Source organism: Nanorana parkeri, unplaced genomic scaffold (genome assembly GCF_000935625.1).
Source record: "Nanorana parkeri isolate BGI_ZX_2015 unplaced genomic scaffold, ASM93562v1 scaffold8, whole genome shotgun sequence".
NCBI classification, from domain to species: Eukaryota; Metazoa; Chordata; class Amphibia; order Anura; family Dicroglossidae; genus Nanorana; species Nanorana parkeri.
Window position 1 is genome coordinate 4120322 of NW_017306276.1, and position 22696 is coordinate 4143017.

Sequence of the window (22696 nt, forward strand, 5' to 3'; positions counted from 1 at the left end):
AAGCCATGGTGAGATGGATAGTTGAGACCATCATGTGGCCACTGGATGCTAATAGTGTGGTGAGAGACAATGTCGTAGGAAAGAGATAGAAGGGTTTGGCATTCATGTGAAGCATGTGGGGTGAGAGCCACAATTTTTTGGCTGTCATCCCGGGGAAATTGGGTGATATATTTTAGGTGCTAATGTGGGGAGGGGGTGGGCTGATTGAAGCAGGACTGGTAAACATTAAGTAAATTGCAATGATTTTCAATACAATGTTGATGGCAATGGCAAAGGAAGGTGTTAAATGATGGTGTTGATTTATATTTCTTCATTGAGGCAGTGATGAACTATGCTATGTTCTTTTGTGGTTTCTGTGTGGTTGTGGGTTTGGGTGCGGTGTTGGGTTCGGAAAAAATAGCTTAAGCCTTTGTGATAAGGTCTTTGGGGTAACCTTTTTCAAGGAACTTGTGTTTGAGATGGTGACTTTGGCTCATGTAATGTGTGAGAGTTCCAAATATAAGAACACAAGTTTAAGGTGGTCGATTACATGAGTGAATCTAAGGCCAGAGGTGTTGTTGTTACACTATGAAACAAATTGGATGATGGAGTCAGACGGACCATCCCAGATGATAAGGATGTCATCAATGTACCAGCTATAGAAAATCAGATTTTGGGCAAAGGGATTGTTCTGCCAAATGTGGAACTGTTCCCAGTGGCTCATGGTCAGGCTGGCATAGCTGGGGGCATAGTTGGCCTCCATGGCTGTGGCTCGGATCTGTAGGTAGTATGTTTCTAGGAACGAAAAATAATTATGTTCCAATGTGAAGCGTGTTTAATTCAATAGAAATTGGGCTTGTTTGTATTGAAGCATCTGATGGAAGGCCCAACAGATGGGGAATGAAGGTTTAAATGGAACAGACATCAAGGGACACTCAGTGGTAGGAAGGTTCCCAGGAGTACTAACTGAGTATCTCAATTAGATGTCAAGAATCTCTGAGATATGAGTGTAACGAAGTGACTATCGGCTGCAAGAAAAAATCCACATACTGGGAAAGGTCGCTGAGGAGACTGTCAAGGCTGGAGATGATGGGGCGGCTTGAGGGGATGGTTTTGTGTTTATGTATTTTAGATAAGTGATAAAAAAGGGGGTCTTAGGTTTGGTGGGGCAGAGGAAGGATTTTTCTTTTTTCGTAATTATCCTCTCAGTAAGTGCTAATTCAGTTAACGCTTTGAGGTCCTCAAGAACCTGGGGCAATGTGTCCATGGGTAGTGTCTGGTAAGTGGAGGTGTCGGACAAGAGGCATGGGGAACACAAGCATCCATGCTGATTTCCCTTTGCACATGTATGCTCCACTGCTGCTAATATCAGAAAACCCTGCCCGGAGAATGATATGCAGCATTTGCTAGAGAGCATGCATGTACATAGAAAGTGGCTACAAAGAGTTCTGGTACAAGGCACATGTGCAGCCCTGCTTATCAGATAATTATAGAATGCTTTGTTTAACCCTTTTGTTGCTACTAACAGGGCCGTGTAAGCTTTACACTGGGCACTTTATAGCCACCCAATCTCTTCCATGGGCTGTAAAATGTGTGACACCACCTCCCTACACCCCACCCGACACACCTCCATGTATCCGTTCACTAATCTACTTCCTGCTAAATGAACAGTATAAGAGACAAGGATTTTGTCACTTCCAGTTTTTGAAGCTGATCGAGCACGATGAAAGAAAAAGTTTGAAACTAAATTTAAATAAAATTAAAGCAAAAGCACGTGCATTAAAAAAAATTATGGCGGGGGGGCATGCACGCGGCGGACGAAGATGGCGGCTATCTGATTCCGCTCCGCCCCACCACGGCACATACAGGCGGCTAGCCCGGCTCCCTGCACCCTCACCTGTGCTCCAAACGAGGCCCCGTTCACCCGCGATCCTCCCGGTCCTGAAATGCGGCAATCGGGGATTAAAAATAAGCCCCCTCAGGGAAAAACAATCAGGGATGCGCTGACACGGGCGGCCCCCAAGATGGCGCCGGCGCTCCTACAACAGCCTGAGTTCTCCTCACCTCCTTCAGCAGAAACTGATAGGAGCAGCAGACACAGCTCTCCCTCTCCCTCCAGGGAATCCTCCAATCGTGATCTATTGCAGAGATTTGATCGAATGCTGCAGAAAGCTCTTAAAACCACATCAAAACAAATTACTGATCAGCTCACTAAAGAAATCAGAGAATTGGGCCAGCGCAGAGCAGATTTGGAACTTCATATGGATGACACAGCCTCTGCTATAGCTTCCCATGATACAGATCTAAAATCTCTGCGAGATGACAACTTCCAGCTATCTGCCAAACTAGAAGAGCTGGAAAACCGATCACGGCGCTCAAACTTGCGCTTTCTTGGCATTCCTGAACACGTTATAGACCTCCAAGCCACAATCACTGCACTATTGCAAGAACTGACTCCATCAATTCCTATCGAACGCTTAGAAATGGAGCGAGTGCATCGCGCCCTCACACGCAAACCCTCTGACGGTCCCCCCAGAGATATCATTGCCAAATTCCTTTACTTCCGTACCAAAGAAGCTATTCTGCAAGCTGCTTGGGCACAATCCTCTCTCTCCTTCCAAGGATACACATACCAGATCTTTACCGACTTGGCCCCCTCTACGATATTCAAACGATGGGAAATGAAACCAGTCCTTCAAATTCTGCAAAATCATCAGATCGCCTACAGATGGGGATTCCCCTTCCGCCTGACCTTCACATACAATGGCCGACAACATCATGGCTCTACCCTATCCGAACTACAACGAATACTGCTGGACCTGCACTTGATCCCTCATCATCTAAAAGACGACACCCGTCCACTCTCGAACTACGCTCATCTTCTTTCTCCTCACCTCAGGCTGCTGGCAAGAAACGCTCTGTCACCCTCTCGGAGATGAACTCCGATTCTGCAGATTGACGCGACTCCTCCTGCATCCATACCTGAACTCTTTCCTCCTTTCCCGACGAGTTTTGGGTTAGGTAATATGTTAATTCTCTCACATTGTAGTTTGTTCTTACTAATTTTAGTTCCTTATTCAGAGAATGTTATCCTTTTATCGAGTTGCCGTACTGTTCTCGGTCACCATCATACTCATTTTATTATATGATATCTTCTTGTAGATATCATAGTTATATGTTGAGTTTTTAATGTTTTGTACTTCCATATACAAGGCCTCCTCAAAAACCATATCGCACAGGCCTCAGGGTAAGCTGTATTTAGCTATCTTTATACCTATCGAGCCGCTCACGTGCCGCGGCGGTAGTCACTGCTACCCCCCATGGCGTCCGTTATGGATAGTTCCTACTCTCCATCACGGAACGCATCTTACTTTAGGACCAATCCTGCTCCTTCTGAGCTATCCTCGCACATTGGTTCTACACCTCCTGTTGTACTTCATGGTCTATTATTTCTCATATTACATTTAATGCCTACATGTTTTCTTCTATTTCATGCTTTTCTTCCCCCCCCCTCCAATTATCTCACTCCTCTCTCCGATACCCTGAGAGATTACACCCACCATTATAACCTCTCTCCACCGTGTGGCCAGATCATCAATAGCATCCACCTCTCCCAGCTACCCAATGGATGATCTACTCTTGCTTACCCTTAATGCAAAGGGATTCAACTCCCCACACAAACGAAGGACCGCCTACCTGTATTTTCGCTCCATTAAGGCGAAGATAGTTTGTCTACAAGAGACCCACTTCTCCCTCCCCTCATCACCTAAATTTTTTGATTCACATTACCCCCAAACCTTTTTGGCTAGTGCCACCTCAAAACACAGGGGTGTCTCAATAAGCTTCCATAAATCCGCCCATTTCACATGTGACTAAGAAATTGCAGACCCAGAGGGCAGATGTCTCATTTTAGTGGGTCAACTTATGGACCAAGCAGTGACCTTGGTCACATATTACGCCCCTAACACTAGACCCCTCCCCTTTTTCCGTCACTTGCTCTCTGTCATCTCCCACCACCTCACGGTCACCTTACTCCTCTTTGGGGACTCTAACGCCACTCTTATACCAACCTTAGACAAGTCATCCTCTAATCCCTCTCCCTCATCCCCATCTACATCTCTACGCAATCTTCTCACTCAATACTCCCTCACGGATGTATGGCGCGAACTGCACCCCTCTACCCGTGACTATACCTTCTTCTCCCCTCCCCACAATTCGTTCTCCAGAATCGACCATATCTTCACATCACATACCATGCTCCCTTCGGTCACCTCTGCTCTTATTCGACCCATTTCTTGGTCCGATCACTCAGCAGTGACAATCTCCCTAGCCTCCCTCTTGGCACTGTCCACAAACCCTTGTTGGTCTCTAAATGATTACCTTTTAGCAGATGAATCTCACCAACTCTCACTGAGATCTCTTATTTTAGATTATCTAGCCATTAACGCCACTCCCGTAGTCTCCCCAATCACTATTTGGGCAGCGCACAAAGCTGTGATGCGCGGTGAATGTATTAAATTGGCCTCTAGAATCAAACGAGAAAGACTTTCTAAACAGAGGAACCTTGAGAGACTCTACAATGACGCAGATACACAATTTCAACACCACCCTACTCCACACAATAGACTCCGTATGGAAAACGCCAGGATGGATCTTCACTTACTCCTCACCTATTCTGCAGATAAACAGCTCCGCCGCACCCAACACCGTTATTACTTGAAAGCGAATAAGCAAGACACCATGCTTGCTACTCGACTGCGGCACTCCGACCCACATCACAAACCCTTTAAAATTTGCACGACATCCGGCAACATCACATCCAACCCCTCTCTTATCGTACAAGAGTTCGAAAAACACCTTACTCACCTGTATACTGCTGACGATACCTTTTCCACTCCTCAAGCAGAGGATTTATTCTCATCCATTTCCCTCCCCCCATTTGCGAGGATTTAAAAACACTATTAGATTCCCCGATCACAGATGAAGAAGTTCAACAATCTATCAAATCCCTTAAACTACACAAACGGGCTGTTCCCGATGGTTTCTCCCCTCTGTACTACCGAACTTTCTCCGATATCCTCATCCCTCCTTTGACAGCTTTCTTTAACGCCCTCAGAACAGGCCAACCCCTGCGACGTGATTCCTTATCAGCCACTGTTTCCCAAAACCACACATCGATTCCACTCATTGGTCCAATTATAGACCAATTTCCCTACTAAATATAGATGTTAAACTCTTAGCTAAGATTCTTGCGAACAGGCTCAATACTGGTATTGATCAACCAATACACAAAGACCAAATGGGCTTCATTCCCTCCCGCCAAGCTGTAGATAACATTCGCAGAGCCACTCTTATCACCCACATTGCAAAAAAATGGAAAATTCTGTTGATGCTTTTGTCTTTGGATATCAAAAAAGCCTTCAATTCTCTCTCCTGGCCCTACCTTTTCTTTATCCTACATAAATGGGGGTTTGGTCCAAATTTTACGCAATGGGTTTCATCCCTTTACACTAACCCAACGGCAAACGTGAAATATGCAGTCTTTAAATCAAACACCTTCTCCATAGGCCGAGGCACGAGACAAGGATGTCCCTTGTCTCCCCTGCTCTTTGCCTTAGCTATTGAACCACTAGCCCAACTAATTCGTGATCACACGGATATCTCTGGACTTTCTATAGCTGGCCAGTCCCACAAATTGTGCCTGTTCGCAGACGACATTCTGTTATTCCTCACCAATCCCGTAGTGTCAATCCCTAATTTATTATCTCTGCTCACCCATACTAACCTTATAAGCACGCCATGAACAAGTATACACCTCTGTAGTGTGTTCCCTCCCAGCATGATCTATTGGTGGAATCTAGACACCTTTGTAGTGTGTACACACCCAGCAGGTGTGTTGTGCAAAGCCCTGCATGAATTGCAAGGTGATGTTGTGTAAATTAGCTCTACATTGTGTTGCTTGCGTTGATGAATGCAGGAATGTAAATGCATGAGCTAACCATTTTTGTCTAAACTGTGAAGCAGCATTATATATGCATCATGTGCATGATTTTTCCATATATGGCATTAGTGGAAATATGCTTTTAGAGACTTTTTGGTTGATAAATACATTTTGCTGTGTAAAAATCACACGCACCTAGTGCGTGCGTGCGTGCGTATGTTTAGGTTAGTAAATCACCCCCAATATCTCCCTTCCTACTCCAGACGCACTAAACCTACAATCTACTTTTTCCTTCCCTTGGGTAAATTCGGGCCTTCAATACCTAGATATCCACCTTACTGATTTCCTAGAATCTCTATATACAGCCAACTACCCTAAATTATTCCGGTTATCTGGTTTGATAAAAGGCCTAGGGTGTCAAAATCTACTCTATTTCACCCTCGCCAACGTGGTGGATTGGGTGTTCCAAATTTATTGCATTATTACCGTGCAGCCCAAGTAGCTACCCTTTCCAAATATCAAGCAACTTCTGAAGTTCCACTCTGGGTGGCCCTGGAAGCCATTGATTGCGATCCTATTAGCATTGACAATTTGTTATGGCTCCCTCCCTCCGATAGACAAGCTCTGCAGAACCCGATCACTAAACACTCTCTAAAAATTTGGCACTCTATAAAATACTCGGGGGGACTCATATCAACACATCTTCCTCTTCTATCCCCACTACGTAACCCCGCCTTCTCGCAAGGTTGGGAGAATCCTGGCTCATTCTCCCAATGGACCTCCAAAGGGCCTCTTCGTTTCCAAGCTTTGCTTGACCCAACCGGCATGTCCCCCTTCCCGCTTCTACAGACCAGACTAGGTCTCCCGAACTCAGAAATATTCAGCTACTTACAGCTTAAACATTATGTCACTACACTAATTCATTGCTTCCCTCCTAAACCCACACGCACGACATTTGAACAAATATGTGAAGATTCACCACATGCTCGTGGAATCATCTCCGCTTTATATGACAACTTAGTTTCTGGCACATCCCCCCCCTACCCATAACTACATGAAGGCATGGTCCCAAGATCTAAATATCACTCTGGACCAGGACCAGTGGTCCCAAATTTGGCACACCACTAAATCCTGCTCTCCTAACGCCAATGCCCAGGAGTGTAACTATAAAGTCTTATTCCGTTGGAACTTGGTTCCCACTAGGCTTCCGGCCATGTCCTCCACTCAATCCCCACTATGCTTCCGTGGATGTTCCGACCCTGGCACTGTACTTCATACCTGGTGGGCCTGCCCAATAGCCCAACTCTTTTGGCGTAAAGTCTTTAGACTCCTCCACTCGCTTTTACACACCCCAGCTTCCTTCCCCCCTAGTGTAGACCTACTAAACTTAAGACCACCCGGTCTCCCTAATAGCCAACTTGCCTTAATTACTCATATCCTTACCGCTGCCAAAGCAGTTATCGCGAAATTCTGGAAATCACCATCCCTTAATTTCCATGAAGTTAAATCTCGGGTTCATTCCACCCTGTCTAATGAAAAACTTTCAGCTAAACTTTCCAACTCTATGGTTAAATTCCATAGAATTTGGCATCCATGGATTTCGCGATGCTTACCCCCCCATTTTGACCGCCAGTTATTATCGTTATAATCTAAATATAATCCTTCTCCTGAATATGACCCTCATTCATGCTTCCCAGGGTATTTTCTCTCACTCTTCCCCCCCCTCTCCTCCTCCTCTTTCCTCCCACTCTTCTCTTCCGTTTCACTGTCGTTTACTCCTGTTTCTAATTTTTTTATTTTAAGACTATATGCTTGACGTTTCTCAAGTTTTATTTCATATCAAACATGTGCAATTCCTTCTGCTAATTATCTCTCCAAGAACTGTTATTAACGTCACATGTACTTCATGTATTTGACCTGATCTTAATCCATGTTATTGTACAACCCTCTTTTTTACACCAAATGTTGTTTGTGTAAATCTCTGTTTATTTGTAACAATAAAAACTATTGAACAGAAAAAAAAAATGATGGCAACACACATTGGGTATTGAGTGAGAACAGTTATTCCAGGGACATTATTTATAACATGCAAAAGCTTTTGTGATGACCTGTATCTTTTTTTGATGACCTGTAATAAGCTTTTATGGACAATTGTGCGCACCATAGTTTTTCAGCATTTAAGGGGTGCATGCAACTATGAAGCTTGACACCTTTGGTACCTACAGTATTTACTTGGAAAAGCCTAATTTGTGACAATAAAGGTGTTTTTTTTTAAATTTGTGTTTGATAAACAGATGTGCTAATATCATGCAACATAAAAAAACTTGCAACTGCCACCATTTTATGCTACAGGGTCTCTGTTCATAGGAAATATATAATTCTGGCAGACAAGTTGAATAATCTTCAGGCATAAAATGTGCATTTTAACATTTGTGCAAACAAACATAACAGCTCTGGCAGTGAAGAGGTTAAAGTATATTAAACTCTCAAACAATGTTTCAATATTGAATCCAGATTGAACAAATATACTTTGCCCAGCAAAGTATTTCTTTACATTTTTGACCAAGCACCGACAGTCAATATGTTTACAAATATCTGGCCCCAACTCTCTTAGCTCAGCTTCCCTCAACTTCCTGTCTAGTACAAGATCTCAAGGGAGAAAGCAGTCTCCAGCAGCTGTCTTATCTACTAGCTTGGAGAAGGGAGCAAGGAGGAAGGAGAAGCCGGGGAGTTGTAGTGTCTTGCTTTGCTGCGCCTGTGTGTTTGTGGAGATACATACAGACACACCTTACCAGCACACACAAGGATGGCTCTGTAGGACTCTTAAAGGGAAAGGGTCCACCCTAAAACAGGATATCTGGGCCAGTGCTGAGAAGACCATCTTTTTGTAGAGCTACACATTGATTGATTTTTACCATTTAACCAAACTTACCACTCTAAAAGTGCTAAACATTTATATATTAAAACAAAGTTATTTAAAAGCAGACATTTGCTGGTCAGTCATCAGTCTGTTGCTGCTGCTTCTTTCACTGTCCAGTCATAGGCTAGGGATGGGAAAAGACCTGCGACTGTTACTTAACTGTGTCAAAGAAAAATACAGTCTCCTGCCATACCAGACAGAGCTGTGCTGTTAAGCAGACCTGTGTAAATCTCAGGTCTTGCTGGACAGAAATATACATTCTTTGGTAGGTAAAACAGCTATACTATATGTATTAAATCTGTGCATTGAGCTGTTTGCCTGGAGTTCAGTTTCAACTGAACAACAAATGATGATGAATTTGGTCAAATAAATGTCAACTAATTATGAGACTTCTAAAGGTCTGTGTAAACCCAAACTATAAACTTATCTTATTTGCTCCCTTTTGGTCTACTAAATAGACCATTGAAAGATGTTTAGTATATCTGTTTGATAAGTGCAAAATCTACCTGTCCATTTTGCTACAATGCCATGTCATTTTTTTTTTTTACAAATGTAATTTTGCTGCAGCAGGTTCTATACATTGTACAGATGTAGCACTTTACAGGCAGTTTAAGGGGACCCCCCAGGCATTATATTGAAATGCATTTTTCATTTTTATTGTTTCATTTTAAGTGATGTAAAAATAACTGCTCCTTTAAAAATTTTAATTTTTAAAAGTGTTTTTTTTTCATTGATACATGTCCCCCTGGACAATACCGGAATCCCTATGCCCTTTTTTGGCCATTAACGTGCAAATAAGCCTTCAAATCGGGGTCGATTGAAGTTCTACCCCCATGGACTTGCAGTGTGTTCGAGTTTGAATTCAAACTTTTTCCATGTTCGAAAGTTCGGAAGTAGGCAGAGCAGGCAATGTGTGCTTTGGAATTCAGTGCCAAAAATACATGTGAAAGAAAAAGGAAGGAGCACACTATCCGGGCTATTCACTAAAGGATAAAGAGTTTGGAGAAAGCAGGAGAGGTGAACAATCTAGGACAACATAGCTGAACTGTAAAGTGAGCTGAATTGGAGAATTTTTCCAAATCAGCTATTTTGACCTAGAATGTCACTTCTCCAAATCCTTTATCCTTTAACCCCTTCCTGACGGGAGACATGTACTGTACATCCCGCCACGAAGTGCCCAAATGATTGGCCACGTACACTGTACGTGACCAGTTATTTGCGGCTCTGTAATGCTGGTAACCGCTGAGAATCAGCGGTTAGCATACATTAATGAATGCCTCAGTATTGAGGCATTCATTAATGAGATAGTTAAGCTTTTGTAAAAGCTTAAGAATGAAGCTGTTACATACAAATACTGGATCTCTATGAGTGCTAAATAGCGATCCAGGATCAGACTAAAGGTTTCTGATCCTGCCAAGATGATCAGAAGTGCAAAGAGATACATTGTTACATTGTAATATCCCTGTGCCTAAAATATATCACAGCTTTGTAAACATCGGCCAGTCTATGGAGCTGTCAAAACGAATAGCAGAGAGGTGACTCACTCTGCTAACTCAGATGTGCATAACAATACTTACTTACTGTGTGGTAATGATTAATACAATACTTATTAATCATTACTTCATGTGTGATGCAAAAGTCTTTTTTGGTTTATGTTTCTGTTGTTGGCTTTTGGCATTTTGTTTAGAAGATATTTTTATAATTTTAAAAATAATGGTGCAGTGGTAAAGGTTTTTTTGATTAAGGCAAATTCCAACATATGCCATTATTATTCAATGGTATTTCTTTGGCTGGTGGCTATAGACTTATGAAAAAAACAAGTACTTAGCTAATCAGCCAGGGACTATGACACAAATATTCAAGGTACTAAATGACAATGAGACATAAATGTGACCAGGTCCCTTGTATGTTGATAGTGTACATTTTGTCATATCCATACAATAAATACCAGTAGCTTGTAAGCTAGTTAAATGATCATGTACATATAACTAGACCACATGTGCATAGTCTGAATTAGGTGCCCTTTATGTACATGTGTGTACACAGGGTGTTGTCGTAATGAATATTAATGAGATCCACTTTTCTTGCATATCTTTATTTTATATATTGTGCATATTATACTAGATATAAAGTGAAGAAAGTATTTATTACATTTTATTAAATTGTAATATTGTTCTAATTACATTACTTTCAGACTGCAAAAATTAATTTCTAGGTAGAATAATACCACACGTTAAACAAAATTAAATATGGGATGTTAAATGTTATACCTATTGCAATTACATATTTATTAGCCTAGAAAATTACATGAATTAGAAATAAATGACCTAACATTAAGATGACATTAAAATAATGCAAGAATGATTTTATTTAATTACAATATGCCTGCTTGCCTGTTCCTGTGAGCCAACAAGCTTTACCCTCATAAATAGGACATTCTGACCATTGCTTATCTATAGTGAATTGATATGTGCATGGTCTCAAACCATGTACAGTCATGGATTTCAGAACTAATGCATACCAAGGGGGTTATTCACAAAGTTAGCCGACGGATCAGCCGTAGATTCGGCTTATCCTTTGGCTAGCTTCGGTTGTGGGAGCCCTTTAGTTCAGTCGAACCAAAGGGCAGCTGTATGGGCTACTCACTGTAGCCCGTACAGCTCCTGAAGGCGGCCGAGCAGCTGAGCCGAGCCAAAGGCATATGCTTCGGCTCGGCTGAGCCAAAGTGACAGCAGAAGTGGGGTGAACGCCTCACAAATGACAGCTGGGGGGAGCCAGCCATGATCTCACAGTTGGCTCCGCCCAGTTGTAATAACAGATCAGCGTCCCCAAATGACCTGGGGATGCTGAACTGTCATTAAACAATGACAACTGACAATGACTACCCCCAGTTGTTATTCATTGGCCGGCACCTGCTAGCAGGTGCTGGCCGATAGGGAACAGTTGGGCGGAGCTAGCTGTTATGTTTGTTTTTTTGTAAAAAATAATTTCTTTTTTTTTTAAAACAACTTTTTTTTAGATTTAACATTTATTTAGATTTTTAAAATATTTTTCAACTTTTTTTATTTAAACTTTTTTCATTGATTTCCTATTCTGCTCCGTACCATGAAGTTACCGAGCAGAATAGCTGACCTGAATGCTCAGTGGCATTCGGCTATTCACTCACTGTCGTTTGGCCCCTATATGAATAGGGAAGAACGGCAGCAAGTAAGCTGCCAGAGCTTCGGCTCAGCCGATCCAGAAGCCCTTCTGCACTTCGGCTCAGCCGAACATGCGGAGCATGTTTGGCTGATCGAAGTGCAGCCAAAGCCAGCCAATGTACATCTGAAATCAGCTGTACTGAGCTGTAGTGAATAGCTGAACGTTGATTGGCTCACTTCAAAAGGGCTCAGTTATTCACTCGGCTGCCTCCGGCAGCTTAGTCAATAACCCTGCAAGTTTTTAAGCATGTTAGAACACCTTTATTTCTTGATAATCTGTGCTGTCCCTAGGGGCAGACTGACAAACATGGGGCCCCCGGGCAATATGAGATTATGGGGTCCCTTTTGCTCCACCGATATATATGGCCCCACCCACCCACAAGCCCCACCCGCATGTACATTCTTGTGTATCAGAAATTATTTCTCTTCACTATTTTTAAAATAGCAGGTCTATTTACTAAAAAGTAAATTACAGGGGAATTGGTAGAATAATTTCAAAATATACACCAATATAGGCAATTTGGAAACTTAGCTAATTGGAAGAATTTTTCTGGTTTGGATATTTTGACCTAGATTCTTCGATTCTGCCAATGATCCTGGGTGAATTGCATGAGTGAAATGCCATTGCTACCGAGGACTCCAAATTCCAGGAATACATGATACAGCAATGCAGAATACCATGAGCTATAGAGGACTGGAAATCCCAGCAATACATTATACAGCATTACAGACAAGTATATGGATTTGCTATATACTCTGTGCTGTCCGCTCCGGGGTGCTGGCTGGCCTGATATCTTGGCGGAGGGTCTCAGCAGGGGAAGATGCAGAGGGTCTCAGCAGGGGAAGATGCAGAGGGTCTAAATAGGGGTAGATGCAGAAGGTCTCAGAGCAGATGCGGAGAAACCGCAGCAGGGAAGATGCAGAGGATTACAGCAGGGCAGATGTGAAGGCTCAGCAGGGGCAGATGCGGAGGATCAGCAGGGGCAGATGCAGAGGATCAGCAGGGGCAGATGCGGAGGATCAGCAGTGGCAGATGTGGAGGATCAGCTGGGGCAGATGTGGAGGATCAGCTGGGGAGATGTGCAGGCGGTGGAGATCTGTGTGAGCAGTGGAATGCTGTGTAATGTGCACCCGGTGCTGTAAACAGGCGGACTTGGCTGCTGTGAGGTCCCCAGGAAGAGCGGGACCTGATGGCAACCAAGTCTACCTAATAATTTAAAGAGCCATGCCACCTCTAATGGGGCTTGTTTTGCCTTGTTTATTACGAATATATAAACCCATTGAAATCAAACGTGGCACACAAATGTGCACACAAATGTGCACAAAAATGTGCGAACGAGGCATGCGTTCCTGCCATGCGCAGGTGTGAGCCGGGCTTTAAGATTATTGAGCCATAAACTGATTGCCACTACACCATACTTCCATTAGATTTAGAAAACCAATAAAGAGAACCTAGGTAAGCCTCGGTATGCACTTTAATTTTCACATCTATAGGCGCTGTTGCCTCATTGCAAGCATACATGCCCCGCATTGGCATGACATCCCTGTGAGATGTTGGTGGTCATCTTGCGCATAAATAGAGCAGTCTGTGCCACAGAAGAGATCCTGTTCAGAATTAGAGTTTGGATTGGTGTCATTAGCTAGAGAAAGCTAGAACTGACTTTTCTGCTGAAGCCACAAAAAGAGAAAGAATGCGTGATGGTGGTGTTTTATACAGCTGTGCACTGTCTGCAAATGCAAATTCAAGAACAGAAGAGTAAAGTGCACAGCATGGAGTCAGTCACTCACCCTCTACACTGGAGCGCTGCCATAGCTCAAGATTGATAGAACACCTGCCAAACGGTATGCAGGGGATGGGGCATGTCACACACACACTAAGCACCCGCATCAGGAGATAGGGTTTATTCAGCGGTGTGTCCTATATACCACCTGCATTGTATACAGCCCTATACAATGCAATGGTATATTGGCCCCCACAGGACCCCTAAAAATTTGGCTCCCCTATGCTACACCACTGGATCAGCCTTAGAAGAAGGTCTGCAGTCGTTGCTGTCAAACCAGGAGGTACAACTTTTTTAAGCGGTGATTGCAGGGACAGGTGGGCCTCAGGGGACACATACTGCAGAGTATGTGGGGCTGGAAGTGGGTGAAAGGAGAGCTGTAGGGGGGCGTGATGGGCCCCCTCCTGGCTGCGGGCCCTCGGGTCAGTCTGCCCCTGGCTGTCCTTTATCTTTTCAGACTTCAAGCCTATGCAGTCAGTGCTTTCTTAAAGGGTTATTAAACCCTCAGCATTTTTTGCATATATCTACTGCTAGCAAACAGTAGATCTATGCAAAAACATTAAAAAAACTAAAACTTTTCAAACAGGTTTATACTTACCTGTGTCTTCGCTGCGCGCTCCCGACCGAACATCGGAAGAGTCTCAGGTGGCTGCAAAGGATCTTGGGGCGGGAGCATGTGCAGTTCAGATCTTCGACCGGGTGACGAGGAGAGACATAAGATAAGTCTATGGAGCAGTATGCACCAGCACAGACAATGTGGGACAGGAAGTGCCAGCTAGCACAGCGGAGCCAGTGCTGGATCGGAGACCGGCACCAGCGCTGGAGGGAAATGTCACTTTTAACTATAGCAACTTCTTTTTGTATTTCACTATACAGTTATATGTACTTGTCCTTCTATTCTTTTGTATTTGTATTCCCTGCATTAATTTTTTTCTAGCAATTACATATACACTGCTAGAAATATTGATGGTGCTATTACATAAACAGTACAATTATTACATTAAATCTTCCCAACACTCTAAACTGCTTACCAGGAAAAGGATTCAAACAAACTGTTTTTAAAAAGTTAAAGTAACTTGAAAGCATAAATTCCTGACTCCGTATATAGCAATACTATAAATAATTCTACTCATTATTGAAAAGCAGTCCCTTGCCTTGGATGACATGTCATTAGTCTTCTGCAGGCAGGAGGAATCTTATCCCTTAGTGGAAAAGAAGAACATTGTAACTTTGTAGCTGTTAACTAGATGAGAGGCTGCAGCAGGGGTTGATTTGTTAATTTGTTAGCATGCCAAGAAATGCACAGAAACCAGGGTTTACATGATTGTGACAGGATTTGTAGGAGGAAAGTGATGGTCCCATTGATAGAGTTAGTGGAGGGAACAGTGCCCCGTTGCTGGTAACAGTGAGCAGGGCCGGCCTTAGGCCTTTAGGCACCCTGTGCATGAAAGCTTTACAGTGCCCCTCAGTGACCACATCCCTCAGTAACCACAGCCTCATTGGCCACACCCATTTCCCCAATACCCACACCATTTAAAGCCTCCCATTTCGTTAAGCCCCAAATAAACACTTTAAAAAGTATCAAAAATAAAACTTTTATTCAAAGGTATTAAACTTGTAAGTACACTAGAAGTATTCTTAGACCAACGGTAGGTAAACAAGTGGTAAACAATAAATATCAAACTAAAATAGAGTCTATAAAAATAAAGTGTCAGGATGTCATGCAGACCCCTTTTTCAAGGGAGTGCATCTAGAAAAGTAAAAACAAAAAAAGAATACAAAACCTAGACTACATGTTAAATAGTGCATACTGTTTACTAAAACATAGTGCATAGTGCATGGAAATAGGAAATATTTACTATCAACCAGTAATGAATGGATAGAAGCCTCTGTAGTGAGCTGCTTCTACCCATTCAGAAACTCGTGAATGAACAAGAAGTAATGTAAAGCACTTTCTGTTCATTCATAACTGGGGACTCTGTGTCTCCAGTTGTTGTGATCAGCAATCACTCCAAAGTTTGTTCTGCACACAGAGGATTGGTAAATATTAAAACACATGATTATCCATGCTATAGTGCTCTCCCCAAACTCCTCAATAACACCCTATTGAAAGCTGCAGAAATAAAGAGAAGCTATGTAAACTTCTCCCACAATATATTAAACAAAAGACACTGTGCTAGCCCCAGTAGTTTCTATAAACCTCTAAGTGCATGTACTTTGTGACAATATATACAAAATGTTCACTCCAGCTTATATATAGTCCATATAGAAATATTCCCGAGAATGATGTGATCCAAAATAAACGTGATGAAATCGTTGTGTTCACTTTCTTTATATTACAGCAGTGAATGAAATAATTATTGCATGTAAAGTTCCACAATCACTCGTGACTTCTGTGCTTCAATTTACTGTCAATTAATCACCAGTGATCCACCTCCAGGTGCACAAACACTAGCACACTCACCAGATAATTCCGACCACCCAGTGGTCTATAAACGCTCTGCAAAATTCCCTGGTGTCCGATGCCTCCCTCTCCACTGAATCACCAACAGCTGAAAATTATATGTCTGCTCGATGTCTCTCCCAAATCTCTCTTATCCACTCAAGATAGAAATAGTGTAAAACTGCTACATGATAGTTTATTCATAATAATCAGAACACTTACATTTAAAAGGGGTTTTCAGCGCTGTAAAAACATAAAATCAGCTTGTATGAGCTCAGCTCTGTCTCCTCCACTCCATACACTAGCGTCAGTGTGTAGCTCCTCCCCTACACATTTCATCCAATAGACTTTCTCAAGGGTAGCATACACGCTGACGCTATCTCCTTTTATATTTCCCAGATACCACATTTACATACCCAGATATCACATCTACATATCCAGATACCACATTTACATATCCCAATGGGAGTCTCTTTTGGGCCGTATATGCAGGAATATACCATATTTCTATTACCCAATGTGCATCTTATAAAATCATTAAATGAAAACATCCTACTATAAAACATAACTATTATTAGATTCAAGATCTAAAACCCCCTAGATCAGTGGTGGCGAACCTTGGCACTCCAGCTGTTTTGGAACTACAAGTCCCATGAGGCATTGCAAGGCTCTGACAGCCACAGACATAACTCCCAGACGCAGATGCATGTTGGGACTTGTAGTTTTGGCACAGCTGGAGTGCCAAGGTTCGCCACCACTGCCCTAGATAGGTCATTGGAATTTGTAGACCCATACATAAATTACCATTAACCCCTCATGATAGGTATTCAAATTAACACATATTCATTATGGTTATCTCACAATCAGCACTACAGGTGAAACTCGAATAATTAGAATATCGTGCAAAGTTCATTTATTTCACTAATGCAACTTAAAAGGTGAAACTAATATGAGATAGACTCATTACATGCAAAGCAAGATAGTTCAAGCCGTGATTTGTCATAATTGTGATGATTATGGCTTACAGCTCATGAAAACACCAAGAACCCCAAATCCACAACCTCAAAAAATATTACATGCAATCAATAAAACAAGGATTGTACATAGAACAATATCGGACCTCTGAAAAGTACAAGCGTGCATATGTACTCAGTACTTGGTTTGGGCCCCTTTTGCAGCAATTACTGCCATTACTTATGCACGATACTCTAATTATTCGAGTTTCACCTGTATATGTAATTGGAAACTGGTAGACCCATACTTAAACTACTATAAACCCCTCAGGATAGGTTATCAGGTTACCGCATGTGTATTACCTTACTAATTATCTCACAATCAGAAACTATATTCCAAACCTCCCATCAGATGTCACTCCTGACAGGCAGCGCTTTCTCCTCCACCCTCTTCAGCAGTGTATTTCTCCTCTGATCACCACTGTCTCAGCCCATACAGGCGGGGAGAGCAGTGGGGATCCAAGGAGAAGCTGCAGCAGGCTGTGCCACCCATCTACTTCCTGCCACCCTGAGGTGAGGCCCTTTTTCTATTACACAAGCTGCCCTGCCTGCAGCTTGTGTCATAGCGAGCCGTGTTTAGGCCACCTGGCGCCCTGTGTGGCCGCACAGCTCGCACACTCCAAAGGTCAGCCCTGACAGTGGGCAGACTAGTGCTTTAAGGGCTGGTTGAAGGCAAAAAAGAGCTGCATCTGGCCCACATGCATATTTTACTAAATACATTTAACATAAAAACAAAGTATTTTGATTTAAAATTACATTGAAAGTTTAATTTTTCTATGTACATATTTAAAATTAGAGCATGGATATGAATGTAAGTAATCTTTTTCTGTTCCTGAATTAATATTTTGTGGCTTAGATTAGCAGATGAACAGTGCATATATTAACTTTACATAAGTATAACTTAAAATAGTAAAAGTAAAAATGTATAACAATTATTTTGATAGGCATAGTAAAGAATGTTTATGCCTGCATAAAAATGCTTAACATTGAGTTTTTTTAACTGAAAGAAAAGATGAAATATTTTATACTGGAAAGTACTTTAAATGATCTCCTTATACGGGGAGTGAGACAACCAAAACCAGTCAACATGAAATATTCAGTAAATATTGCAAAAAACATACATCAGAACAAATATAAGGTACGGAAAATGGCAAAAAATACATGTTGAGAATAGGATATGATTAGAATGGGATGACTGAAGGAGTTGCAGGAACTGGAATGGGAGGTGGGGGATAGACATGTAAACCAATCATTCGTTTCATTTCAGATTTTTCATTATTTTGTTTTAATTTGGGTTGGAAAGTCAATTCGTTTCGTTATTCAGATTTGGATTTTTCCAAATGTTCATTTTAATTTTGTACGAGTTAAACGATAATTATGAACGAATGTTCATTGCAGAAATAACCATAGACAATATTGGCTGGTGTGTATTTTGCTGTTAAAGTGACATTAACCGCCTCCCGGCCGGCCGTTGTAACAAATCAGCAGACTGTGAGCTTCCTGTATCTGTTGGCGAACGCAAGCGGGAAACTGCCTAAATTTTAAAACAGGCAGCGATGCCTGTTTACATACAAGCGATCCGCCGGCTATAGAGCCGGAAGATTGGTTGTATAACGTGCTGTTCGTGCGCCCCCCCCCTTCGCAGTCCCCCTCCACTGGTCCCGAGCTCCGCTGTGCCTGGTGCAAGCCTGGGACCAGCATGCAGGCACTGTGACATGGTACACGATCTCCCTCTGGTCCCCTCTCCGGTTGTCAGAATGGGGAAGTGATGTATATTACATCACTTCCGCATACTTGTGTCACTCTCAAGCTTTAGAAGCTGGAGAGAAGCTGATGAACCAGATCTCTCCTTCATCAGCTTCTTTGGGGGGTCCAAGGTGACATTCGGGGTCTTGGAGACCCCTGATGTCTCCATAAAGAAGACCTGTCACATCTTTTGCGATCACATAGGGGGGGGGTTCTTAGCCCCCTATGTGATAACAATAACGTTAAGTGAAAAAAAATTAAAGTTGCAAAACAAAAAAATAAAAAAACAAACATTTTTTAAAGGCCCCACCCATACATACAAACATGCGTAGGGTGCGCATATGTACGAAAATGACGATTGCGTCCATTACACCGCACATGTTACATATTGCCGCCAAGGTCACAGTGAGAGCATTAATTCTAGGGCTATTAATCACTGATAGCACTAAACTAATGAGCGGTAAAAGCTTTTAAAGCGTTGGCTATGGCCAATTTTGGGTATGGTAGTTTTTTGCTATTTCGCGGGTGCGCACAATTTTAAGGCTTGACATGTGTGGTGTCTATTTATCCAACGTGACTCTGTCTTTTATATTTTACCAAAGATTTGGGTAGTAATAATTGTTTCCTAACATAATGTTAAAAAATAACTTTTTCCCCAAAATTTTCTGTAATTTTTCCTTAATACAGTAAAAAATAAAAACCCCACTGGTGAATACCACCAAATGAAAGCTCTATCTGTCCCCCAAAAATTATATAAAATTAATTTCAGTACAGTGATGCATAATGCAATAAATGTCAAAGTACCGCAGCGCTGAATACTGAAAAATATCCTGGCCAGCAAGGGGGTGTAAACACCCGGTCTTCAAGTGGTTAAATGTTTACTTTTTTTCTTTTTAACTTTTGACAGTCCACAGGAACATGAACCAAATTTGTTTTCAAATTCTTTTAAACAGCATGGGCCCCCCAATTCATACCAGACCCTTTACGTCTGATAGAAGTTTTAGGGGGGACCCCAAAGCCTTGATCTGAGCAGTGGCCTGGCATAGCAGGAAAGGGGGGCCTATTGTGTGCCCCCCTGCACCATACCAGGCCACATACCCTGAACATGGAGAGGATGCTTTGCCCCGGGGGGGGACCCCCTGCAAAGCACCCTGTCCCTATGTTGATGGTGGAGGAGGTCTGCGGGCAGGAGTGCTTATCTGAATCTGGGGGCCCCCTTTCATAAAGGGGCCCCCAGATCCCACCCCCCTCGTGAACATAGTTTTTACCTCTACTCATTTACCAGGGGACCCCCTGCGACCGTACAGTAGAAACGTACAATTATCGCAAGGTGTGTGGGCACCTTTAGGCCCCGTTCACATTGAGCTATTTATCGCGCGGTAATTCCCGCGATATTGCGGCTATTTACCACGCGATATCGCACCTATAGAGTCCCACATTTCAATAATTTTTCTAGTCATTTAAGTAAAAGACATGGTCATCAACATGTCTCAAATGGGGATCAACTTCCCTGGGACAAAAAGGTAGTCCAGGCAGCAAAGTCCTTCTTTTATCTGACGCAAAGTCAGTTTTTATTTAAAAGATTGCAATAAAACAAAATAAAACAGAAAACAAATCCTTGCTTTTCAGGCTCTGACTAAACAGGCAGGTTCCTCTCTACCAGGTGGTGAGCTTATCTCAGCCACCTCAAAAAACAAATGTACTTTCAGCAACCTTTAACTCACACACATCCAACTTATAGCTCTCTCAGAGTGCTGTCTGAGTCCCAGGTCAGAGCAACATCATGCGTCAGCCTTTCCCTTTTATCGCGCCTGGATAAACAATCATTAAGCAATTAACAATCCAGGTGAGAGGCAGAAAACCCGAGCTGGATTATTCAGACCCAAAGTCAACCCGAAAACCTGGTCTGGGTTCTGCTAGTCCTGTACATAGGATAGAAAGCGAGGGGAAATATATTGCCCCTCGATGACTTTCCCTTTCCTTATGTCACAATATTTATATTTAATGCTGATAACTTTATTGCAGAATGTAGACTCCTTTAAATGGCAGAGTGTGGTTGCTGTCTCCATTCACAGCAGGAAGAACACCTGGCACAGCAGTACTTGAGGTAGAAGTCACCAGTCATGTTCATGCTTGTCAAAAGTAGTAATCACTGGGCTTCCAGACTCAGGCTCCAGTGTAAGCACATGGCTAGTCCCTGGGCTTCAGGCCTAGCCATCTTAGTCAGTCCATAGCAGCCTCCCCACAGGCAGGGCCTGGGGGAGGAAGAGAGAGCTCACTTGGTCCACCCCAAGTATTTATCTCCAGCGTGCACCACTGGCCATTAGCCTCTCAGTGATTTGCTGGAGAGGGATATCTACTCATAGCAATCTCCCATTGGTTGCTCTGCTCTGTGACGCGGATACACCCAGCAGCAGACAGATGCAAATGATGACAGATTGATTATGGGAAAACAAATGCACCTCTTCTACAAATCAAAATCAGACAGCTTATCTGAAAATACTAAATTTAATAGCACTGCTGATTACAGGGTGCTACACTTGGAAGGCAAAAGAAAAGCTGGACAGTGCTTATTTGTGGTTCTCCTTAGCGCTGATCTTGGTGCTAAGGAGCTCCTCCCTTGATAAAGTCAGGTGATAATTAACTGCATCTGGAGGTGCGGTTATACCATGCATGCATTCTGATTCCTCTCCTGTTGGTGAGAACCAAGAGTGAGTCATCCCGGTTTACCTGGAAGAGCGTAAATACACATTTCTGCCAAAAGATGGTGCAGTATTCAGCACATGTACAAATAAGTGTGTCTTGTTTTGTTTCAATAAACATTTTAAAGAAGGTTTTACACTATCTGAGCTTTTTTATCTGTTGACATGGCTGTGAGAGTAAGATAAGAGCATATAAGATCAGAGCTAAGAAGGAACATAAAGAAGCACTGTCAGACCTTTCTATAATTGAAAGGTCATTTTGTTCCTGTGAGTTTTCTATATGCACAGATTGTGCGGTTAAAACAGATAATGCATTGGACTGCACAGTGCTGAAGAAATATTATTTACGAAAACACACACAACTTTTGTATTGCACAGTGGTGAAGAATTGCAAAAAAACACAAGAGAGTTTGTAATGTTGGACTTCTGAGTATTATTTGTACTCGTTAACAGGATTGTTGTTGGTTTTATCAAAGTGACACTAAACCCAGCAGTTCAATCTTTAAAAATGCATTCAAGTACCCTGTTAACAAAAATGTAGCTAATTTGTTTATCACTCGGCCGTGCATCTTCAAATCATCTCTGAATTCATGCTGACACTGAAGGGGCAGCTACTTATGTTCCCTATGGTCCCTATGTGTTGTAAAGTAGCTATCACTGCAAGCTCACTCCCATGATAGACTATAACTTCAGCACAAATTAGCTAACTAAATATTGTACTAAGCTAACTAATATTGTATTAAGATTGTAGTCCATCACAGGTGCAAGCTTTGAGCAGTAGCCACCCTCCAAAAGGAAGGACAGTGTCAGCAAGAATTCAGAAATATATTTGAGGATCTACAGCTGAGTGATACACAAATAAGGTACATTTTTGTTAATAGTTAGGGTACATGAATGCATTTTTAAGATTTAACTTCTAAGTATAGTGTCACTTTAAGTGATCACAGCTGATTTAGATACTTTATTGTTAC